The following is an 18,359-nucleotide window of genomic DNA, read 5'->3' as shown; positions in this document are numbered from 1 at the left end:
CCTTTTAAATCAGGTATCTTTGAGGAGTTAGAGTGTAAGATAAACTACTTTCTCATGGGGCCATTTCAAGAAAAGAGCTTTCTAACTCACAAAGTGCTGGAGAGGCTGGAAATATCAGCAATGTTTTTCACTCAGTATCCATAGTCATAGACAAGGATGAGGCTAAGTGAGAGATTTTTGCCTGTATTCCCATGAGCCTGTTCCTTTGCTCTTCCTTTTCCCCTCCTCTCCCTCTGGCTGAGAAGGGAATGGAGGGCAGGAAGATCAGCAAGTAATCTATGACTTTTCTACAGTTGCCTTCTGTTAAACAAGTCACATAGTCACTAAAATGTAAATTGTCTTAAGTCCTGTGAATGAAGTGTGTTGGTCATGGGAGGTTTCTCTAAGGCAGAGCAGGGGCTCAGAATTAAGAGGAAAGATTTTTAACTGTTGTAATTTTTCAGCATCCTCCATGTCATACAACAATAATAATAATAATAATGAATAGCTAACATTTACATAGAACATACTATGGGCCAGACACTATGCTAAATGTTTCACAAATATTATCTCCTTTGATCCTTCCAGCAACTCTGGAAGGCAGGTGCTGTTATTATTCATGTTGCACAAATGGGGAAACTGAGGCTAGCAGGGTTGAAGTTACTTTCCCAGAGTCCCACTGCTATTAAGTGTCTGAGATTGAATTTGAATTGAGATTTTGCTGACTTCAGCCCAGTGTTTTGTTCACTATGGCACCCTCTGTGTGCCCCTATCATATCCTTAGATATCTAGCTCTAGTATAGAACTTTTATATAGAACTGGGAGCCAGGCAATCATGTCTGTGTCCTGTGGTGAACAATAAGAGACTGAATGAAGCCTTTGGGAAAACCAGAGCTGCCTTTGGAAGGAAGGAATAAAAGGTGGAAGGAAGGACCGAAGGGAGGTAGGAGAGAAGAAAAAAAGGAGGGGAAAAAGGAGGGAAGAAAGGAAGGAAGGAAAGGAGGCAAAGGAGGAAAGGAAGGGGGAAGGAAGGAAGAAAAAAGGAAAGAAAGAAGGGAGGGAGGAAGAAAGGATAGAAGGGAGGAAAGGAAGAAAAGAAGGATGAAGGGAGGTAAAGAATAAAAGAAGGAAGAAAAGAAAGGAGGGAGGAGGGAAAGAGGAAAGGAAGGGAGGGAAAGAAAGAAGGAGGAAGAGAAGGAAAAATGGAAGGGAGGAAAGGAAGGATGGAAGGGAGGGAAAGATGGAAGGGAAAGAAGAAAGGAAAAAAGGAAGGGAGGGAGAAAGGAAGGAAAGAAGGAAGGGAAGGACATCTGCCTGACAGACTAGAGACCTTCCTCTATTTCTCCTGACATGGCCAAGATGCCAATAGATCACTCAGCCTATCCATCTGTCATTCCCCACCCTCAGCACAGGATCAACCTATCTTTTCTTCCTAACATACATTTTTCTGATGACATCTTTTAGTCCTGTTCTTCTTAGAAAACAGTGATCATATATCACCCCTTGTTCCACGTAATATTGATTGAAGGACTTCAGAGACTGTTGTGCTCCACATTTCACCACCTTACAATATCAGAGGAATATCAGTATGAAAGAGACAGGTCTTTGTTTCCTGGAAAAGCCCAACCCTTTTAAGGGAGCTTTGCGGTTTCCTGAAGACAACCCAACTCTCTTCATATTTAATTCTGGGCCCAACTCATTGTCCATTGGCACTGTCTGTCCCAGATGTAAATACCAATGGACAAATTCTGTATCTGTCTTATTGCCTGTGACATTTCAGACAATAAACATTCTTCATGCATTTGATCTTTCCTGTATGGATAATAAGACTCTTCCCTCCCCCCTCCCCACTTCTTTTTTAAATGGATAACTACTCTTTTGAATGATTATAGATATCTTCCAGAAGGCTCTGAAATGTTTCAGGTCTTGATGCCACCAGCACAATATCATCTTCAAAATGGAACACCTAGAGGACTTCATTCTGTCCCAAGTCACTAATGATCTCCTAACTGCCAAATCTAGTGGCCTTTTCTCAATCCAGCAACATTGGACAATTTGTCCTTGCTCAAAAATGATACTTTGTCTTCTTGTCTCTACATTGACTGTTCCCCATACTTAGAATACTCTTCCTCCTCACCTCTAATTGAGTCCCCAAGACTCAACTCAGGGCCCACCTTCTGCAAGAGGTCTGGATATTGGCAATGCCAAAGACACATAGAGGTGAGAGTGAGTGTTGGGAGTGAAGGACAGAGAGAAGGCCAGTTTGTCAGGATCACAGAATGTGGAAGGGGGCAATAATGTTCAGTGAGACTGGAATGGTAGGTTGGGCCAAAGCTAGACCATGAAAGATTTTAGAAGTCAAACAGAGGAGTTTATATTTTAATCTAGAGGCAATAGGAAGCACTAGAGTTGGTTGAGTAGGGGAGTCAAACACTTAAGGAAAGTTACTTTGGCAGGAGTGTATAGAATGAATTGGAGTGGTAAGAGGCTTGCAGAACTGTGATCAATTAGGAGATTGTTTTGCTAATCTAGGTGAGAGCTGATGAGGACCTGAACTCAGGTGGCAGCTATGTGAATGGAGAGAAGGGGTCAGATGTGAAAGATGGCATGGATGTAGAAATGGCAAGATTCAGCAAATGGTTGGATATATGGATTGAGGGAAAGTGAGGAGTCAAGTACAATACCAAGATTAGGAACCTGAGACATTGGAAAAATGGCAGCACCTTCAACGGAAATGTTCTCCAAGAGGACCAATGATACCACAAGGGTGAAGATGCCCCCCCTCCCTGTCCCCTTACCCTTCCCGTCCTCCTCTCCCTCCCCCTGTTATCTGGACATCAAGGGCATAAATCCCCAAGGATTTAAGTGAGGCAGGTCTGTGCAAAGTCATCAGCCTCACTCTCTCCTTCAGAATTATTGAAGTCCCATGGCAAGACAAAAGTCAAGATGCCTGACGATGGCCAGGATGCTGTGCCTTGCCGTTTTTAAACTAGGCTCTTTCTCAGATCTGTTTGTCTAAGGCAACACCCATTCAGTGATTAAGGGCTAGGTTAGAATTGAGACAAAAGATGGTCTAGTTCGCCCTCACAAAAGAATCAACAGAAATGGGGAAGTCTGGAAGAGGGGAGGTTTTAGGTCAGAGAAAGATAATAAATTCAGTTTTTGAGATGTTGAATTTAAAATTTCTCCAGGACATCCAGTTTGAAATATCCAACAGGCAATTAGTGATATGGGACTATTCTCAGAGTAGAGACTGGGGCTGATTATATTGATCTGGGAATCATAACTGTCATAAAGATGATCGTTACACTTATTTAACCTATTAAGCTAATAAGATTACAGAGAGAGTATAGAGGGAGAAGAGCTTAATAATCTATAAACACAGTGGCTTCTAGTACTTTCTTCATCTTTCAGCCAGTAACAAGATGGTAAAGATGTAACTTATTGTAGAATATTGATTATGAAAACCTGCCTGATACCTACTATTATTCCCATTGGAGATGCCATCAGGTCATATGCAGATGAATCTCATAAAGATTTTGTAGAGATGGGAAAGTAGACCTATAGGTCAGTAGTTGATGTTCTTTTGGTCACTACAATTTTTTCCCAATATTTTTTCCAATATTGAAGAGAACTGGAATTTTCCCTTTGCCTTTGACATCTTCTTCACAAGCTATTACAAGATAACTTGTGAATCACTCTCTTAATGCCCTCACTATTGTTTCAACATCAGCCTCTTTTCCCGTCTTTGTTCACTTTAGTCCCCCCTCTTTCTCCTCTATGAATACATCTGGAACTGTGATGATAGAATCCCAGTATGGCAGCTTTATTGTCCTTGGCAGTGAAAACAGCTTGTCATAAACATCTTTGCAGATATTTTCCATTTTCCTCAGGGATTTTTGTTTCTTGGTCCCTTCATCTTCCAAATGTCCTCGGGATGACTTTGCTTAGTTGAATCTTTGATATCCTCCACGGCTTCTCTTTGCTTTATGAGATGATACTTCTCCTAATCAGCCATCAGTGTTCATAAGATTTTTGCAAACCATCACTGCCTTTTGGCTGTCCTTCCTTCCTACCTGGCAAGTAAGTTAAGTGTTTGCTGACTAAGCAAATGTTTTAGTCACCTTGTTAATGATGATTGATTTACGCCTATTAGACTTCTGTATAAAATCATCATGATTATTGTTGAAGTGATTTTTGCTGTCCTTATCTATCTTTTCAGTATCAATTGTCTGTTTAAATAGCTTAGAAGTGAGTTGTTTCAATCGCTTGCCTATCTTTTTCTCATTATTCTTCCAGATTTTGGCTAATTCTGACCCTTGGTCTGAGAATATAGCATTCTGACTATACACAGACAAATTCAATGTTCAGATTCCACATAAGCAATGAGTCTCTTAGCAAATAAAATATGAACAATTTCGTCTTTTGTGATGTCATTTGGTTTTCAATACTTACAGTTATCAATAAATTCTTTTATTTTTTTTAGAGTGAACTCTGTATTTATTCAGCAATAAATTAAAACAAAACATTTAAGAAACTAAAGCACAACATTCACAACAATATAACATAACAACTTATTACTAAGGTGGTCACATAGTCTTTTTTTTTTTTTTGGTCTTTAGTAATTTGTTTACTTTTAGTTTACAAGATTCATTACCACAATTTCCTGAGTTTCACATTTTCTCTCCCTCCCACCTCCCCCCCCACCATGGCGGCATACAATCAAGTATAGTATCTGCAAATACTTTCACATTAGGCATTAGTCAGGTTATAAAGAAGGATTGTATCAGATGGAATGAAGAATGGGAAAGAGGAAACAAAACCAAACAAGAAAAAGAAAAAGGGCAGGTAGTTTGCTTCAGTCTGGGCTCAAAGTCAGTTCTTTCTCTGGATGTAAACATCTCTCTCCATCATGAGTCTTTTGGGGTTGACTTATGACTCTGGATTGCTGAGAAGAGTCCAGTTTATCAAAGTTGGTTGTCATACATACGTTGTGTCTGTAATTGTGTACAAATTCCTTCTAGTTCTACTTTTCTCACTCAGCATCAGTTCGTATAAGCCTCTCCAGGTAAATATGAAGTCCATCTGCTCCTCCTTTCTTATTGCACAATAGTATTCCATAACATGCATATACCACAACTTGTTCAGCCATTCCCCAATTGATGGGTACCCCCTTAATTTCCAATTCTTTGCTACCACAAAAAGAGCTGCTATAAATATTTTTGTACATATGGGTCTTTTTCCCGCTTCTATGATCTCTTTGGGATACAACCCTAGAAATGGTATTGCTGGGTCAAAGGGTATGAAGTTATTTATAGCCCTTTAGGCTTAATTCCAGATTGCTTTCCAGAATGGTTGGCTCAGTTCACAACTCCACCAGCAATGCATTAGTGTTCCAATTTGTCCACATCCTCTCCAGCATTTGTCATTTTCCTGTTTTGTCATCTTAGCCAATCTGACCAGTGAGATGTGATACCTCAGAGTTGTTTTGATTTGCATTTCTCTAATCGATAGTGATTTAGAGCATTTTTCATATGCTTATAAATAACTTTAATTTCTTCCTCTGTAAACTGCCTGTTCATATATTTTGACCATTTGTCAACCAATTCTTTTATAGAAAAGAAAGCATTCATGATGTAAAGGACTAAGACTTCTGGGTAGTCCCCAAGAAGGACATTTCTCAGTATCCTCACCCATTCCCTACCATGTACTAGGCACTTAATAAATGCTCATTAGTGGATTGAAATCTAGGCTCTAAAGTTACTTTTCTCTGTTTCAGAACTTTCTGTCTATGTGACCTTGGACAAATCACTTGGGATTTTTTTTGTGTGTAATGAGGTAGTTGGACACAATGATATCTCAGGCTCTCTCCAGCTCTAAATCCTATGCTCCCATAATTCTCTGCCATAAGTCTGGGTGATAGAAATGGAGTATGGGTGACACTAGATGCCTTTCCCACCAAAGGCCTGTCTCTGTCTCCAAGAGGAGGCACTGGACCAGAAACAGCCACACACGCCCCCACCCCCATACACATGCCCACATCCAATCTCCTCACCAGAAGCCTGGGCTGAGGCCACCTGTGTGGAGTCAGGTGTCAGACCAGGCTAAAGTAAGGAGACACTGGGGGAGAGCTGCAGCCCAGTCCCTGGTGCTGTAATAGGAGCCAGGAGGCCCTGCTCGGAGCTCAGCAGCAGAGCAGGTAGGAAAGGAAAGAGGAGGATGGTGTGGGCAGTGAGGGCCAGCTTTGTTGGGACTATGGGGTTTGGCCACCTTATTGGGCCTCAGTCTCTCACCTCCTAAATGGGGTCTACACAGGTACCCTTTGCTCCCACCTACTTAGGTGTGGGTAGATGGCCAGATGCTCTGATGCCCGCGGCATGCCAGGGGTTGGTGGTTTGTTGTGGAGAGTTATTGCCTCTTGGGTTTGTGGCTCAGGACCTGGGACCGAAGTAGGGAGATGGATTCTTTTTGTGGATCAAACACATGATGTCAAGTCATCTTAACGGATGGTGTGGGGGAAAGCCTTTAATACCAGGAAGAGAGCTGGAGTAGAAACAATGATGGGCTTTGAAGACTATTTACCAGCAACCAAGGACACCCAAAGAATGGTCCTGCCTTGGAACCAGGAAAGAAGGGTATTCAGATTCCTTTTCCTCCCTGAATCTCTCCCCCCAAACCTAGAAACAAATACTCAGAAGCAAAGACAGATACAGAGGAAGATGTGTGTGTGTGTGTGTGTGTTCCCAGGAAACACCTGTGTAGTTCACAGGCCCCCCCCCCCCCTTTGCTGTCCAATCCATTCCTGTCTCTAATGATAGGAATTTCAGGGCAGATAGGAGGGGGAGGTGGTTCCTGAGAAAAGAAGAGCTATATTTGAGGACCTGATAGAACCCTTTATGTCCCTTTATGGAGGCAGCTCTTGGTTTTTCCTACAATTCCAGCTCATGGGTATTTATTCCAAATGTCGCATATCTTCTGTTAGCTGCAGGTTGTGTTCTCCCGGATCTCAGTCTTCCAGGCCCCACTGCATAGGCAGTGACCTGTCTCTTACTTTGGGGAAGGGGGCAGGTGAGTGTGTTCAGGGTTCATGCAGTGGTAGAAGACTGAAAGTCAATTTCAGGCGTGTTTCCCCCTAGGTGGAAGTCAGGCTGGACAACAATCCCTTTGGGTTGCTAAGCACTGAGCTTAGCTGCAAGGCTACATAATGAGGACTTCCTGGAGAAGAGACATGAGACTGGCCAGGGCAGATGAGCTGGACTTGGCTCAAGCAGAGAACGGAACCTAAAAGCCTGGGACCTGGGAAGACAGTGAATGAACCTCAGACAGGGAGTAAAGACACCTGGATCCTTGTCCTAACTCTGCCCTTGACTTGCAATTTGACTCTGGGCAAGTCACTTTCCCTCTCTGTGTCTCAGTTTTCCCATCTGTTTTATGGGACTAATAGTCCTTGCCTCACTCATATAGTGCCTCACTCAAAGAGAGTTAGGATGTAGGAACGCAGGAACGTAGAGCTTGAAGGGACTTGTTTGTTTTACATACAGGGATGCTGAGACTCAGAAGAGAAGTGGCTTGTCCAAGGTCACACAAGGTTCCCAGGTCTTCTGATTTTGAGACCTTTCCATTACATTATGGGGAAAATATCTCCTCTCTGGGCTCATGTGATGGGTACATATGCCAAATGCATATTTTCCACAACACAGAAATTATAGAGGTAAAAACCTAGGATTTATTATTATTCTCAGTCCTCAGAGAAAACCTGAACAATCATTAGGATTCTAACAAGATTACTTATGGGAAAAGTTATGTAAGAATTACAGAGAAACCATGCATTTACATATTGCAATCTTGTACATTTCTTCTAAGGCCATCAAAATTTAAGAGAAAATAGAACCATAGTCCTGGACTGTGTAATAAGAGTTGAACCAATTTAGTTAAACAGAGTCATAATCTCATGCATCCCCTATGGAAACAAACTTCATCAAATAATAGGTTAACTAAATCAGGTTACAAATTAAACTGCATTTAGAGGATTCACAAAACAAAACAAGACAAAACAAAAAAAAAAACACAAAACAAGGAGGAGAGTCTACTGGTTGCCTAGGAGTCAGTTACATCTGAGATGCTTCCTTGGCTTCTTTTCCAAGGAATGCTTAAGGCTCTAAGCAAATTTTTGCATCTCATGGAACAGATTTTGGTCAGATGAGGTTAATATTAAAGATGCAGGAGGAATAAAGGGAAATTTTAAAATTCCCATAACAACTATATGGTACAAACCTTGAAAATAATAATAATTATGGCTAACATTTATAGAGTGCTGGCTATGTGCCAGGCATTGTGTTAAGCGTTTTTTTTTTTTTAACAAATATTACCTCATTTGATTCTCACAAGAGCCCTGGGAGGTAGGTGCTATTATTCCACTCATTTTATACATGAGGAAACTGAGACAGACAAAGATTAAGTGACTTGCCCAGGGTCATACAGTTAGTAAGTATATGGGGCCAGATTGGAACTTATGTCTTCCTGATTTCAGGCTCAGGGCTCTATCCACTGCACCGTGCAACTGCCCCCACAAACCTTAAAAAATAGAATGATAACAATAATAATAATATATCATTTATACATTGCTTTAAGGTTTGCAAGGTGCTTTACATAGGTTAATACATCTGATCATTGGGATAGCACATTAGAAAAACACAAGGGGTTCTTTTCATTTCCAGACCACATATGAGGCAAATACCCTTTTTATCAGGCATCAGAAATGTCGACTAGAATTTCCCAAATAAGAATTTATATTTTTGCGTCATTGTTATATATTTCCATATATCTGCATGATGGGATCTTCCATTCTCAAATAAGTTTATGAATTGTTGAGGTATGGTAGAAAGAGACCTGGAGGAGCAGAATCCAGGGGACCTCCCTGCTGGTGCCTGCTCTGCTCCTGATTGGAATGCAACTTCAGAAATGTAATTTCTCTTCTCTAGGCCTCAGTTTCCCCCTTTGTAAATGGAAGTTATTAGACTCAGTGATACCCTCAGGCTTCTGAGCAATCCTTTCTTTTCCTTTCTAGCTCTGACATTCTTGCTCTTTGACTAAGGATTTGGGGTGAGTGATGGAGGGGTTTTAGGCCAAACCCTTCACCCATTTGACAAACAAATTAGGATGGTTTCCTTCTTTTTCTTTGTATCTCCAGTGTCTGGTACAGTGCCTGGCATATAGTAGGTACTTAGTAAATGTTTGTTGATTTATTGTTGACCAATTGGCCCAGAGCCCACCCTAATACCTCTCCTAACTCCCCTCATACTCTCATCTCTCCCAGGTTCCCCTGGCAAAGTCAGAAGAGTCTGGCAGTAGCTACGATGAAGAGCCTTCGGGCCCGATTTAAGAAGACAGAGGTGAGTCCTAAGGGCTGGGCTGTGAACCCAGGAGATACTCACCAACTGTGGGTGATGTTCCTCCCCAAGGAGTCTTTTACCTGAAGCATACCTGGAATTTCATCTCTTTCTGTGACCATCCTGGTCCCTGTCCCCAGAGAAAAGAATCCTGTCAGTGCTTGGGCAAGGCAGGCACCCACCAGCGTTAGGGTCCCTGCCGTAGGGGATTTGCAGCCTGGTTAGGGAAACAAGACTCACATGCATGAACACAAAAAGAAAAGAAGGCTTTGGAGAATTGATTGCCTAGATCAGGGGTGGGGAACCTGCCCCTGGCTTAGATGAATGATACGGAAAGTGGGTGGCAGAGGAACTAAGGGTAGAGACAAAGTTCTGAGACTTGGGGGACTTCTTAAAGAAGGGTTGGTGTCTTGGAGAAGCTAGGCCTTGATTTCCAATAGGATAAGAGGAGGAGAGGGAGGAGCCCTGAATTCACTTTGGTTTAAACTCCATTCTGTCATTTACTAGCTGCCTCACCCTGGGTAGGCCACTTCCCTCCTCTCAGTTTTGGTCTCCCCATCTATAAAATGGGAATAATGCAAATACTTGCATTACCTCCTCCATGGGAAGATCCCAAGGAAACTGCCCTATAAATCTGAACATGCAACAGAAATGGGAGTGAGCTGTTATAATAATAAGGATGCAAGTAAATGTCAGTGCACCACACACAGAGACAATAGCATGAGCAAAAACATGGAAGTGAGTGGAAGCCTGCAGTGTTTGAGGAAGAGTAAGGAGATGAATCTGGTGGAAACAGAGCACCCATGTGGGGGAGAAAGGAAAGAGGATGCTATAGAAGCGCCCCCTGCCTCAGAACCCCTCAGTTCATGGGGGGCCCCTTTCAGCCTCTCCTGGTCCCCCCAAATGGTTAACACTTCTTGCCACACAAACCCCCAAAACAAATTACTTCGTCTTTTACACAAACATACACACACACACATTCACATATATATATATAGATATAGATATAGATATAGATATAGATATAGATATAGATACACACACACACACACACACACACACACACACACACATACAGGTTGTCCCAAAAAGTTTAGTTCAGACAGCTTAGGGTTGCACTAAGACTTTTTGGGACGACCTGTGCTGGCTATCTACTTATCTATGCACATGTTATATCCAAGTAGAAAGTATGTTCCTTGAGGGAACCGTGGTCATTTTTGTCTCTGCAGATTCACTGCCCAGAACAATGTGAAGCTGCTGGGTAACACAGTGGATACACCACTAGATTTGGAGTCTGGAAGACCTGAGTTCAAATCACGACTCCACCATTTACTGACTATATGACCCTGGGGAAATGACTTGATGTCTACCTCAGTTTCCTCAATTGTAAACCTCCCAGGGTTGACATGAGGCTCAGATGAGATAATATTTGTAAAGCACTTTGTAAATCTTAAAACAGTATATAAGAGCTAGCTATTATTATATAGTATATATAGTAGGCACTTAATAAATGCTTGTTTAATGGAGAGTGAAGTTAGGGTCATATCCTGGAGACCCTGGCATGCTGGGTTTCAGAGTTTAGGCTTTGCCCCCAGGGACAATGGGGAGTCACTTGACAGAATGGGAATAGGGAAGAGCTATGACTGGCTGTACGATAATAGAATGAATCTGGTTGCCCATGCAGGCTGGATTGAAGGGGAAGACAGAAAGACTGCCTGGTACATGACCTGCACAGTCTAGGCAGGAGATGGGGACGGGCACAGGAGAGGAGTGAGCAGGAAAAATCTATGTGGCTGGGGTACTGACTGGCCTGGGCAGTGAGTAGTCTGGGATTGCCTGAGATTTCATGTGCTGAGGTCATTAGCAGTGAAGTTAGAAGGAGAAACAGATCGAGAGGATGAGCTCCATTTTGGATACATTGCATCAGAAGGGGCCATGGGACATCCTAGAAACAGGAGCTTCCCATGGAGACTGAGGCTGAGGCTGAGGCTGGAGCCACAGTTGTGGAAGTCATTCACAGAGAGGCAGAGACAGGGGTGCTAGAGCCAGATTGTAGAGGCTCTTGAGAGCCAATTGCTAAATTTTTAGGGTAAGCATTTATGTACTGGAAATTGGTAAATATTATCCATCAGGCCTTGATTTATTGTTTTGTTGATTGTCTAGACTTAAGAAAGTGACGGAGAAAATTTTAATATTTCAGATTAAACTTTAAAATGTGTCCTGCCTACATTTTGCCCCCAATAGAGTCAGTTGCTAACCATTTACCAATACACTCCTGGTGTGGGAAGTTGCACTGTGGGAGCAGATAAGCTCTCTAAAAAGGCTAGGAACAGAAAAAATACAGGTTAGACCTGTAGTTCACAGAGCCCAGAGTTCTCTCCCTGACAAAACTATTCAAGGCAAAATCTGTACTAGAGTGAGGGTAGGGGCCTATAGTGAGACAGTATGACACAGGCAAAGTGTTGTTGTTCAATCGTTTTCAGTCATGTCCAACTCTTTGTGATTCCATTTGGGGTTTTCTTGGCAAAGACACTTCAGAGGTTAGCCATTTCCTTCTCCAGATCATTTTACAAATGAGGAAACTGAGGCAAACAGAGTTAAGTGACTTACCCAGAGTCACCCAGCTAGTGTCTGAGGCCAGATTTGAACTCAGGAAGATGACTCCAGGCCTAGCATTCTATCTAATGCACCACCTAGGTACCCTGTGGTATGTATTAGAAAGAGCACTGGACTGTGAGGCACACAGACGTGGGCCCCTGTCCTGCCTCTTCAAATTCCTAGCTTTGCAACCTTGAGCAAGTCACTTACCATTTCTGAGCCTCAGTTTCTTACCTGTAAAATGAGGCAACTGCTCCAGATGTTGTTTTAGTTCCCTTCTTGCTCCAATGTTCTTTTCCTATTTTATTCGACCTTTGGGTTAAGGAAACAGAAATGAGTTTAGGGAATAGATGACCCGGGGCGTCTAGGTGGTGCAGTGAATAGAGCAGGGGCCCTGGAGTCAGGAGGACCTGAGTTCAAATCTGGCCTCAGACACTTAACACAAAAACTAGCCGTGTGACCTTGGGCAAGTCACTTAACTCCAATTGCCCTCAAAAAGAAAAAAAAAGTGAGTAGATGACCCTAGTGAAATAGGGAAGAAAGATGAGGAAGTTTAATCAATCCATAAACAAGCATTTATTAGGTACCTACTATTTGGTAGGTATTATGCTAAGTGCTAGGGATATAATAAAAAGGGCAAAAAAAATAAATAAACATTTGTTTATATCATGTATAGACAATTCTTCTGAATGCTATGAGAGATATAAAATTTAGTTAGGCCTCAAGTCTGTTCTCATTGAGTTCAAAGGCTAGTAGAGAGCACAAGACACAAGCACGCATAACTATAGAACATAATACCACATTGTAATTCAATTTAACATGCATTTAGCAGACACCATCTACTCTATTTTACATACCCAGGGATACACAAACAGAATTCAAACAGTCCCTGCCCTCTGGAAGTGTGTATTGGACTGGGGGAAATAACATGTAATCAAGTAAACAGATGCAAAGTATACACAAAATAATATATGGTGTAGAGAAAAAAACTCTCAATTAGAAGTCAGAGGACCTGGGTTCAAATTCTGACTGTGTAGCACTGGGCAAATCACTTAACCTTTTTTGGCTTCAGTTTTTTTGTCTGTTAGAAATGAATGGGGGGGGGGGGGGGGGGGAGGCTAGGTGGCGCAGTGAATAGAGCACCAGCCCTGGAGTCAGAAGGACCTGAGTTCAAATGGGGCCTCAGACACTTGACACACTTACTAGCCATGTGACCTTGGGCAAGTCACTTAACCCCAATTACCCTGCCTTCCCCCCTCCAAAAAAGCAAAAAAAAAAAAAAAAAGAATGGGATGGCTTGGATGGCCTCAAAGGCACTTCCAGCTCTCCATCCATGACTGGAATTGAGAATAATTTTAAGAGAGAAAGAATACTAATAACTGGGGGGGGGGGGGGGAATCAGGAAAGGTCACATGTAGGATGGGGCATCTAAGTCACACTGAAGGAATCTAGGGATTCTTCAAGACAGAGGTGAGGAGGAAATGCATCACAGATGGTGGGGGTCCACTTGGGGAAAGCCATGGGGGCAGGAGATGGGATATTATGTACTAGGCACAGCTAGCAGGCCAAGAAGAGGACTGATCTGAGTGTGGGATCTTAGTGGGAAGATCATTCCCCATGGGAGCATCTGGGAATCCTCCCTGGAGAAAGTGGCCTTTGAGCTGGACTTTAAAGGAAGAGTAGATATCCAACAGGCAAAAGGGGGAGGGAGAGTATCATAGGCATAGGGACCAATGGGAACAAAGACAGAGAAGCCTAGAGGGGCTTGGAGGACTGACCGGATCCTATTGTGTGTGGAGAGAAGGAAGAGAAGATAACTTCTTAACTGTCTGTAGTCTGGCTTCAGACCTCATCATTCAACTGAAACCGCTGTCTCCAAAGTGACTAATGATCCCCTAACTACCTAGTCTAATGACCTGTTCTCAGGTCTCATTCTTCCTGATCGCTCTGCAGCCTTTGGCTGTCCATCACCCTCCCTTCCTTGACACTCTCTTCTCCCTACGGTTTGGGTCGCTGCTCTCTCCTGGCTCTCCTCAGTCTCCTTTGATGGATGCTCCCTCAGTCATGCCTGCTAGTAGTAGATGGCTCCTAGTGCTTGGTCCTGGGCCCTGGGCCCTCTTCTCTTCTCTCTCTGTACTATTTCACTTGGTGTGATCTCGTCAACTTCCATAGATTCAATGATCATCTTTATGCTGATGATTCTCAAACTACTTATCCAATAGATACTACATCTCTACCAACCTCCAGTCTCACATCTCCAACTCTCTATTGAATGTCTTAAACTAGATGTTTAAGCTTAAACTCGATGTGTCCATAACTGAATTCATGGTTCTTCCCTCAACCTTCCCCTGCCTCTACCTTCCAAACTTCCCTATGACTGTTGAAGGCACCACCATTCTCCCAGTACCCAAGTTCCATCTTTGATTCCTCACTCTCTTTCTAAGCCAACCATCATCAATCTGTTGCCAAGGCCTGTCAATTTTGCTTTCATGACATCTTTCAAATACATCCCTTTTCTTTCCTCTGACACTGCCACCACCCTTGTGCCCCCATCACTTCACACCTGGACTACTGCAGTAGCTGATCTACCTGCTACAAGTGTCTGCCTGCTCTAATCTATCCTCCACTCAAGTGTCAAAGTCACCTTCCTAAAGAGCAAGTTTGACCAAGTCACCTTCCTTACTCAATAAACTTCAATGGCTCCCTATTACCTCCAGGGTCAAATATAAAACCTGTTTGTCATTCAAAGTGCTTCATGATCTGCTCCCCATCTTTCTAGTCTTCCTACACCCTTCCCCCTAAACACACTCTTGCAATCCAGTGACCTTGGCCTGCTCACTATTACTCATACAATCTTCCCCTGGGAATTTTTACTGGCCATTCCTATGTCTGGAATTCTCTCCCTCCTTATCTCCACCTCCTGACTTCCCTGGCTTCCTTCAAGTGCCATAAAATTCCACCTTCTATGAAGCCTATTCTGATCCCTCTTAATTCTAGTGCTTTCCCTCTGTTGATTATTTCCTATTTACTCTGAGTATAGATTGCACATAGTTGTTTGCATTGTCTTCCCCATTAAATGGTGATCTATTCAAGAACAGGGACTGTCTTTTACCTTTGTTGTGCACCTAGGGCTTAGCATAGTGCCTGATCCATGGTAGGTGCTTAATAAATCTTTATTGACTGGCTGAAAGGTTGTATGGGAAGAGTACAGAAAAGAGTTAGAAGGAAGAAATCTAGGTCTGTTAGAACCAGGGAGGCTGGGTTCGGAGGCATCAGGCTTACCAGCTGGGGTGCCCTGTGCTTATGAGGCGGAAAAGAATGAGGCTGGCTCCTTCAGACACCTCCTTAGGCTAAGATCCCACTTCATCCCTACCCTCTATGCACCTGCTCCCCTGCCTCTCTTGTTTCTGTGACAAAGGGAGTCAGGTTTGCCCTGCATTAAGCATCCCAGAGGAGGGAACTAGACACCAGTCAGGATAGGTGACTGCAGCTGCTCTAGGGGTGAGGGCTTGGGGCAAGGGGTTTGGTGTCCAATCTCATTATCCTTATCAGAGAGCCATTATCCTACCACTAATTGCCCAGGCCCTGGGTTGGGCACCGGCTGGTGGGTATCTCTCCCCTGGGAAGATGAGGGTCTCCTTTTCATCTGTTCCAAATTGGCTTTTCCTATCATTCCCTGAATCCACTAACTTAATTTTGTTCTCTTTGCCATTGATCATGCCCTTTCTCTCAGCTCCAGAAGATCATCCCTCTTCATAATTTTGCTCCATTTAATTTTGATTTTGTGGTTGTTGTTCTTTCCACGTCCATTGTTTCTGTATATTGTTTTCCTGGTTCCGATAACTTCACTTTGTATCAGTTCATGTAAGTCTATCCATGCCTTTCCATTCAGTACATTTTTTAAAGCAAAACAATATTCCATTTCATTCATGTATGACGATTCATTTAGTCATGAGGAAACACTTGTTAATGGTGAACACAGCTCTCTTCCTTGGCAACAAAGATCACCTTCAGATAAATTAGTTTTCAGAGCCCCCTGTCTTTCCCCTTTTTGTGCCTTTCAGTCCTACTTTCTCACCCTACTGATAGAATTTCCTCCCTGAAAACCAAACACCCTACATTTTTCCTGTCCTTGTCCCCCTTTCCTTCCATTCTCACAAGTCCCTTCCCCATCAGCATAACTTTACTAGTACCTTCTTTGGGCTCAGTGCTGAGCTAAGGATACATCATAAGAAAGACAGTGATAAAGAAAAGTCAGGGTCCTTGCCCTTTGGAAGCTCACAGTCAAGTTCACATCCATAGACCATTCTATGGATAGTTAAGTGCTAAGTTTGGATGGCAGATATTTGGAGTACAACAGGAATTCGGGGGATGGATCAGACAGACTTGAGGTGATCAGGGAAGTTTCCATGAAGGAGGTGGGGTTTGAAAGGACCCTAGATGGCTGAAGAAGATTTGGAAAGACTGGAAAAAGGGAATAGTATATTCCAGGCAAAGGTGATCACTGGTGCATGTGCTGTCCAAGGAGAATTGGGAGGAGACCAGCAAGGCTGAAACAAAAAAGGTATAAGATGAAGGAGTGGGAGAGGAGAGCATGACCCTTGGCTTCCGTTTCCTCATCTGTGAAATGGGGTTAATGTTACTTGCCCTGGCTCACACACAAGGTTATTGTGATGATCAAATGAAAATGAATATACAATGATTTCCAGAGAGGCAGCAGAGAAGTGAAGAGAGAATTGGCCTCTGAGTCAGGAAGACCTGTATCCAGGTCTCACTTCTGACCCACTGGACTCAGTGCTCTGGGTTCTGAGTTATAAAGAAGGGGCTAAACCTGTGATTTCAATGGTTAGATGCATTCCTGCTCTTCCTTCCAGATAAGAACCCTCCCTTCACCAATGCAGGTTAGCCCCTATTCCTAGAGAAATGTGACCTATAATTACCATAAAAAATTGTAAGTGTACACCAGGTAGGGAGGAACACTCTGGAGCCTTCAAACATCAGGCAGAAAAGTTGGGATTAAGGCTAGATATGGTTGCTATCTTCAGGTATTTGAAAGGTCCTCAGGTAGAAGAGAGATTAGTTTTATTTTGCCTTAACTCAGAGGGCAGCTCATCTGCCCCAGCAGACGGATGTTGTAAAGAAGTAGATTTAGGCTCCATTTGAGAGAAAACTTCCTAAAAATTACAATTCTGCAAAAGGGAAGGAGGGTGACTCGGGAGGTCCTTAGTCCCCCAGCACAGGAGGTAGCAAACAATACCATGTGTACAGGACTTTGCATGCTCATTGTAATGATGTGTGATGGTGATGAAGAAGGGGTGGTGAAGACCATGACGGTGATGGTGGGGCTGTTGATGACAGCAGGAGTTATGGTGGAATGATAATAGAGGGAATTCTTGTTCAAGGAGGATTGGACTATGATCTCTGAAGCCCTTCTAGCTCTGAGATTCTGAGTTTCTGTGAATATCAGCTTGAAGAGCCGGAAGTGCCTTTAGAAAAAAGAATGTCACAGCTGGGAAAAGCCTTCAACCATAGACCATTGGAGCTGAAAGGGACCTCAGAGATCAGCAAGCTTAAATTTAGAGACGGGAAGACACTCGGTGGTTACAAAACATTTTCTCATAAGAACACGAAACAAAACTTAGTCCAACACACCCAATAAGCTCTAAAATACATGTTTTAGTTTTATTTTAGGGGTGAGAAAGAGGAGGTGAAAGAAGGACAAGAAGGAAATGGAGGAGGGAGAATGGCAAAAAGAGAATGGAATAGAAGGGAGGTGGGGCGGTGGTAGGCACACCCTCTTTGCCCAGGTGAAGTGTCAAATTACTTGCCCAGTTTATGTCCAGGAACCTCCAGGTTTAAAAAAAAAAATAAGTTGGAGGAGCTCTGCCCTGTTCTTTCCTCCTTTGAGACGTTTCCCTGAAGAGGAGAAATTAACAGGGTGTTTGGGGTTCCATGGGCCCAGGACCCCTTCCCTGGATCCCTTTCACCCCACTAGGAAGGGCCTGGTCAGTGGTAGGGGTGAGGGAGGGACAGGGGTAAGGGCAGAGATGGGGGAGGGGGGAAAGGAAGGGAGACTGGGGGAAGCAGAGGGGAAAAGAAGCTTAAGGAGAGGAGGGTCTGGGGTGGTGGAGATTAAGGGGAAGGTATTGGGAAAGGGGCTGGGGGAGGCAGGGTAGGGGATGGGGCTGGGGCGGGTGTTTGGGGTGGGGCTCTGGGCTCAGGGCGGTGCTGCCCGAATACGGGACGGGAGCCCAGCCAGCCTCATCCCCCGGGACCCGCGGGCCCCTGCTCCTCCTCTTGGTTCTCCCGCCCCTCCTCGCCTCCCGCCGGTCACACTGCAGCTCCCTAGCCTCCCAGCCTCCCACAGCCCCGCCTCGCCTCCCGCCCCCCCCC

This window comes from Petaurus breviceps, unplaced genomic scaffold (assembly GCF_028583685.1).
Source record: "Petaurus breviceps papuanus isolate PSGF00001 unplaced genomic scaffold, PetGlider_PUasm1.0 180, whole genome shotgun sequence".
Classification (NCBI taxonomy): Eukaryota; Metazoa; Chordata; class Mammalia; order Diprotodontia; family Petauridae; genus Petaurus; species Petaurus breviceps.
The sequence above is the reverse complement of the archived record's forward strand: the minus strand, read 5'-3'. Positions refer to the sequence as shown.